General features: G+C 48.9%; 1 pseudogene; it reads right to left on the bottom strand.

The window, feature by feature from the left end:
* Positions 1-214: 214 nt before the first annotated feature.
* Positions 215-1,545, bottom strand: LOC122240559 (annotated as a pseudogene).
* Between the last annotated feature and the right edge of the window lie 5,349 nt (positions 1,546-6,894).

A 6,894-nucleotide genomic window follows, 5' to 3' on the forward strand; every position in this document is an offset into this window, starting at 1 on the left:
TTGGGTGTATGTCCATGACCCTCTTATTTACTTCCCGGAGGTCTTGTACCAGTCGGTATTCATTTGTGTGAGGCTTTTTGACCGGCAGTCCTGGCTTGAGCTCTACCAGGACCGAGGTCCTGTGAGCGGCTAGTCCTATCCCCCCTGTCTCTGCCCAAACCGAGGTGAATTCTTGTAGCCATCTGTCTATATTATCCTCTCTCGGGAGCGCCTCCTAGTGGAGGCAGTATTCATCCTCCAGTTTCATGGTCAGGACCTGGATGGGGTGGCCCTTGCCATCAGTGACCTGAGGCCCCCCCTTGTCTGAAAGTTATCTGAGCTCCAATCTTGGTCAGTAAGTCCCGTCCTAACAGTGGGTACGGGCATTCTGGTATTACCATAAAGGAGCGGCATACCTGGCCCGTCCCCAAATCTACTGTTCTTCGGGTAGTCCATGAATATTGACTCATACCAGTTGCCCCTTGTACCTAGGACTTCTTGCTGGCTAGTTTTCCTTGTGGGGTGCGGAGGACCGAATGTTGTGCTCCGGTGTCGACGAGGAAGTCAACAGGGGTCCCCTCCACTTTAAGAGTTACCCTGGGTTCGGGGAGAGGGTCCGAACCCTGACTCCCCTAATCACTTAGTTCATCTAGCTCTAGGGCTTTTACTCGATCAGTCTTGCTTCCCTTCCCGCCGGCCCTTTTTGGACAATCTCGGGCCCAATGCCCTATCTCCTTGCAGTATGCGCACTGATCTTTCTGCAGCCTCTGCTTCCCCCCCTTCGTGGTTCCTTTACCTTTTCTTGCGTCGTCTGCCAGCTGCCGGAAACGGTGGTCTCGTTCCTCAGGGAAGTCAGCAGTGGTAGCTAATAGTATTCTGGCCAGGTCTCGAGTCTGCTTACTGCTGGCAGCCGCCATGGCGTGAGCCTGCTTGTCCTCAGGAGGCTCCCGGTTATTATATACCTTTTCGGCTACCACCGGTAAGTCCTGCAGACTTTTTTCTCCTAGTCTATCTATTTTCTGTAATTTTCTCCTAATGTCTATGGCCGATTGGTTTACAAAGGCCATGATAACAGCTGCCTTGCTTTCCAGAGCTTCTGGATCCATGGGGGTATAGGTACGGAATGCCTCCATGACCCGTTCTAAAAAGGCAGCCGGAGATTCATCTTTTCCCTGCTGTACATTTCCTACCTTGGCCAAATTGGTTGGCTTTCTAGCAGCCATTCAGAGACCCCCCCATTAGAGTCTGGCGGTAGACCCGGAGCCTCTCCTTACCTTCTGCCGTGTTGAAATCCCACTGGGGCCGAGTTAAGGGGAAGGAGGCATCTATCTGAGCCTGGTTGGTGGTGGGATTCCCGTCTGTGCCCAGAACTAGTTTTCGGGCCCCATTGAGGATTCTTTCTCTTTCTTCAGTCGTGAACAGGACCTGCAAAAGCTGCTGGCAATCGTCCCACGTGGGCTGATGGGTAAAAAGAACAGAGTCTAATAAATCAATAAGCCCTGCCGGTTTCTCGGAAAACTTAGGATTCTGAGCTTTCCAATTGTAGAGGTCACTAGTGGCGAAAGGCCAATAGTGATGGGGCTGATTCCCCTCCGCGTCTGGGGGTCCGGTGGCTCGCGGGGGCAGAATAGTGGAGTTGGCGGCGGCAGCGGCGGATTGCTCCCTCTGAGCCCTTTGTCTGGTAAAGGGCGGGCTTCCCACTGGAAGCATTTCCGCCTCCTGCTCTCGAACAGTGTCTGCCTCCCCCGGAGGGGAAGGATGGTGTTCTTCCGGCATTCTAGAGGGGTTATACAGGGGAGGAAAAATTAATTCTTCAGCCCCCCCTTGTAGCACAGGGTAGAGGGGTGCTGAAGGCTGGGTAAGACTTTTCTTCTTCTTTGTCCCCTGCAAAGCAAGAATGGGTTTTGGGTCCGGGGGGAGCAGGGCTAGGAAGGGCTTAAGCCAAGAGGGTGGGTCTTCTACAAGGTCCTGCCAAGTGATAATGTAAGGGAGCTGATCAAGATGGCCCGTCTTAGGCCGAGAGATGACACTCCTGACTCAGTGGATGGTAGGGGGGTCGAAGGTCCCCTCTGGTGGCCATCCGACATTCAAAGTTGGCCACTCGCTAGAACAAAAAAACTGCCACCGACCCTTTCGGACTTCCACACTGAGGTTGTTAGCTCTTCCCCTCACATCCTTAAAGTGATCAATCATAATACTTAGAGGAGTAGTCTGAGTCTGTCCCATAACGTCCGTCCAGTAAGTCCACAGAACAAAACAGAGAAACACAAAAACAGACAAACAGAGGGCCCCTAGAAAGTCTTCCAACTCCATGGAAGCAAAACTGAAAGCTAGCTTAGACCTTTGAGGGGATTCCACGTCCCTCCAAAACCGATGAGGGGATTCCACGTCCCTCCAAAGACGACGGCCTCACGCCAACCAGCGAGAGTGACCCGCCCCGTCTCAGACCTTTGAGGGGATTCCACGTCCCTCCAAAACAGATGAGGGGATTCCACGTCCCTCCAGAAGGGAGGATCGGAACGTCTTCCAAAACTCCCAGCCCGTGGTCCTCCAGTGCATCCACTTAGACCGCGTCGGGCACTACCAGAATTCCAGAAATGAGCTCACACAGAAAAGACAGAACAAACAGACAGACACTAACCGTGGCCAGTCAGGCTCTCCGGGTCGGGGGTCCCTCGGGGATCTTGAGGATCCCGGGCCGAGCCCCCAAATGTTATGCCCAGAATTCGTGATCCCCAAATACCGCCAGGGAGCCGAGTCCGATGCAAAAGCAAAAGAGCCTTTATTCGAGCTAGCTCGAGCTCAATCCCCTACCTGCACCCACGCAGGGATGAGATACCGGAGAGAGAGAGTGAGTTTCAAAAGGACAAAGGTTTTATTGGGGCCTAGGGGCAGTTGGTGAGGTAATGGCTGTGGCCTCAGCTGATTGGCTGGGGAAGGGTCTGAGTCCTGTTAGGCAGGTGAGGGGGGGGGGGGTTACTCAAGGGGAGGAGGTGTGGTCAAGGTGAAGGACACAGAACAAGATGGAGTCGGCCGGCCATCGTAGGCCCGCCCTTTCATAGTCCATGTACATTCCAAGTAACTATTGATATTTTTGTATTTAGTGCCATTTTGTTATTCTTCTTTTAAGTTTGTTTTTGTAGTTTCTTGCTATTCCTTTCTTCTCTTGTTCTCTTCTCTCCTGGTTTGCTGGATTTCTTATATACTTGGATTTCTTTATTTTTTGCATATCTATTACTAGTTTTTCATTTGTGATTTCCATTAGGGTTACATACAACATCTTAGGCATATAGCAGTCTATATAAAGTTTGTAGCTTCAGTTTGAACCCATTCTAAGAGCACTAAATTTTTACTCCCCCACCTCTACATTTTAGGTGTATGGTATCATATGCCTATGATAAAAATCCTTGACTGATTTTTATAGATATATTTAATTTTACTGCTTTTGTGCTTCCTCCTTTTATTACTCCTGCTCGTGGTTATTCCTTACCACTCAAAGAATCCCCTTTAACATTTCTCGTGAGGCTGGCTTAGTGGTGATGGATTCTTTAATTTTGTTTGTCTGGGAAGCTCTTTATCGCTCCATCTATTCTGAATGGTAGCCTTACTGGATAGAAGATTCTTGATTTCAGGGTTTTTTCTTTTAGCACTTTGAATGTATCATGCTATTCCCTTCTGGCCTGCAAAGTTCTGCTGAAGAATCTGCTGATAGGGCTCCCGGGTGGCTCAGTCAGTGAGGTTTCTAACTCTTGATTTTGGCTTAGGTCATGATCTCAAGGTTCTTGGGATTGAGGGCTCTGTGCTGACAGCTTGAGATTCCTTCTCTCTCCCTCTCTCTCTCTGCCCCTCTCTTGCTTGCTCTCTCTCTCTCTCAAAGTAAATAAGTAAACTTTAAAAAAAATCTGCTGATAGCCTTATAGGGTTTCCTTTGTAGATAACTGTCTTCTCTTGATGCTTTTAAAATTCTTTATCAACTACTTTTTGCCACTTTAAATATTGTGTCTTGGTGTGGATCTCATTGGGTGGATTTTGTTGGGGGCTCTCTGTGCCTCCCAGATCTGGGTTTCTGTTTCCTTCCCCAGATTTGGGAAGTTTTCAGCAGTTATTTCTTCAAACAAATTGTCTCCTTTTCTCTCTCTTCTCCTTGTGGGACCTATAATGTGAATGTTATTACACTTGATGGTGTTGCTGAGTTCCCTTAATCTATTTTCATTTATTATTATTGTTTTTTCTCCTGTTCAGCTTTTTTTAGCTTTCCATTACTTTTTCCTTCAGATCACTGATCCTTTCTTCTGCTTCCAGTCTACTAGTCTACTATTTATTCCTTGTAGTATATTGCTTTTTTTTTTTTTAATGTTTATTTATTTTTGAGAGAGAGATTGACAGAGTGTGAGCAGGGGAAGGGCAGGGAGGGGGAGACACAGAATATGAAGCAAGCTGCAGGCTCTGAGCTGTCGGCACAGAGCCTGATGCTGGGTTCCAACTCCCTAACCGCAAGATCATGACCTGAACTGAAATCAGATGCTCAACCAACTGAGCCACCCAGGTGCTCCCCCTGTAGTATATTTCTAATTTCAGTTATTGTGTTCTTTATTTCTGATTGGTTCTTTTTAATCTCTTTGTTAGGGGTCTCACTGAGGTCCTCCACTCTTTTCTCAAGTTTAGTGAGTATCTTTATGATCATTACTGATGAGGGAATATAAGGCAAGCTGACAGCCCACAAACCGCTACCCCCCAACCCCAGGTGCGGTATTCCTCAGGCTCTGTGGAGGTTGCCCAAGAACAAAGGAAAGGACAGAAAACAAATGATTAAACTGATAATCTCCATCAGTTTATAAATATCTTATCAATAGCCTAATTTCCAGGAACTCCCTACTGTCTTAATGTTAATGCTTTGCTTGAAGGAAAAACAACCTTGACAATAGCTAGGGCTCCAGTAATCTGTGAGTCTTTAGCATATGGAAAACCCTTTAAGAAACTTCCTCTTGACTTTACCTCCCCAACTCCATAGTATATAACCACTCACTCTTCACAACCCCAGTGCAGCTCTTTCTGCCCATTAGTCCTGTCCCTGTGCTTTAATAAAATCACCTTTTTTTGCACCAAAGACATCGTCAAGAATTCTTCCTTTGCCATTGGCTCCGAACCACGCTCCCCCCACCACTCCAAAACCCCATCAATTACTTTAAATTCTTTATCAAACATATCGCTCATCTGTGTTTCCTTTAGCTCCTTTGCTGTGATTTTGTCCTGTTCTTTCATTTGGGACATATTTTTCTATCTGCTTATTTTGTATAACCCTCTATACCTGTGTCTATGTGTTAGAAAGTCAGCTACATATCGTGCTCTTGAAAGTAGTGTCCTTATGAAGAAGAGGTCCTTTAATGCCCTGCAGTGCAGTGTCCCCTGTTCCCCAGAAGCTGGAACTTCAGGGGTGTCTCCCACGTGTGTCGTCCGTGTCCTGCTGTTGTGGCTGAGCCACGTTTGCCTTCAGTCCAGTTGTCTGCAGTGGCTCTCTGCCATTTTGTGGGCAGGGTTTGGTCCCTGTGTTGTTGGTGGGCCAGTCTGGGGCCACCTTGGACTTGAGCTTAGTCAGGCCATCATTTGCCAGAGCCGTGGTAGCCCAGAGCTGCAGGGGTTCTCCCCCTGTCGTCCCAAGAAGCTTTCATTGGTGGGTGGGCTTGCAGTCAGACCAGATGTCTTCCCGGAGCCCACTGCTGGGGCTGCAGTTGAGTTGGTGGGCATGGTTGTCTTCCCCTCTCCCTTGGGCAGGGAGCACCTTGGAGCGGTGCTGGGTCCTGTCTGGGCTGCTTGCACACTACCAGGCCTGTGGTGCCGCTTTGGATGGACTCATGCCAAAAGCGTGTTGTTGGGGGGGTGGTGTGGGTGGATCCACAGAAAAACACAGGTGTGGGCATGTGGTGCCAGCAAGGTCATCACAGATCTAGTCTGCTGTAGGCGGGGGTCTGCAGCACAGGAAAATGCTGCCCAGGCTGGGATGCAGGGGGCAGGTCTGCAAAAGGATGTGGGGGTGGGGCAAGCCGTTGGCAAGCTGAGGGGAGAGTGTTTGGGCTGTGCTATTTCCCACAGGTGTCCCTGTATCTAGGTTAGTGGGGGTGGGGTGGAAATGGTACCCTCCAGCTATTTTTCCTTCTTTTTTGTTTTAATGTTTGTTTTTATTTTTGAGAGAGAGACAGAATGTGAGTGGGGGAGGGGCAGAGAGAGGGAGACACAGAACCCGAAGCAGGCTCCAGGCTCCGAGCTGTCAGCACAGAGCCGGACATGGGGCTTGAACTCACAAACTGCAAGATCATAACCTGAGCCCAAGTCGGATGCTTAACTGACTGAGCCACCCAGGCGCCCAGCTCTTTTATTCTTGGAGAAGTCTTCCAAAGATCCCTGCCTCTTTAAGACATGCTCTAAGATTAGTAAATACATCTCCTTTCCATATGTTTTTCAAACTGCTGCTTCTATGCTGTATCTTAGCAGGGGTATTTGTTGTGCTGTCTCTTTAAGGGCAGGGACTCAGTTTCCTATCACCCTCTGGCTCTTCCAGAGCTGAGCCTGCGGATTTTTAAAGTTCTACATGTTAAGTCCCACTGATTGTAAGAATCCATGAAGTTAGTCTCCTCTGGTTTTCAGAGCCTAATTTTATGGGGATTTGTCTCCCCAGTGCGGGTCCCTCAGGTCTGGGGTGCCTGTGGGGTCTACTCCTCTCCCCTGTCTGCACCCACAGCATCCCTGACTCCTGCAGACAGTCCTGTGGGTCTGGTTGGCTCCTGACCTCGTGTCTGCCCTTCCTACCCTCTTCAATGTGGACTCTTCTCCACATTTAGCTGTGGACAGCTTGTTGTGCTAGTCTTTGGGGTGTTTTCTGGGTGATTTACACTGACGTGGGTGCTATCTAGGTGTATC

This window comes from Panthera tigris, chromosome B4 (genome assembly GCF_018350195.1).
Source record: "Panthera tigris isolate Pti1 chromosome B4, P.tigris_Pti1_mat1.1, whole genome shotgun sequence".
Taxonomy (NCBI): domain Eukaryota; kingdom Metazoa; phylum Chordata; class Mammalia; order Carnivora; family Felidae; genus Panthera; species Panthera tigris.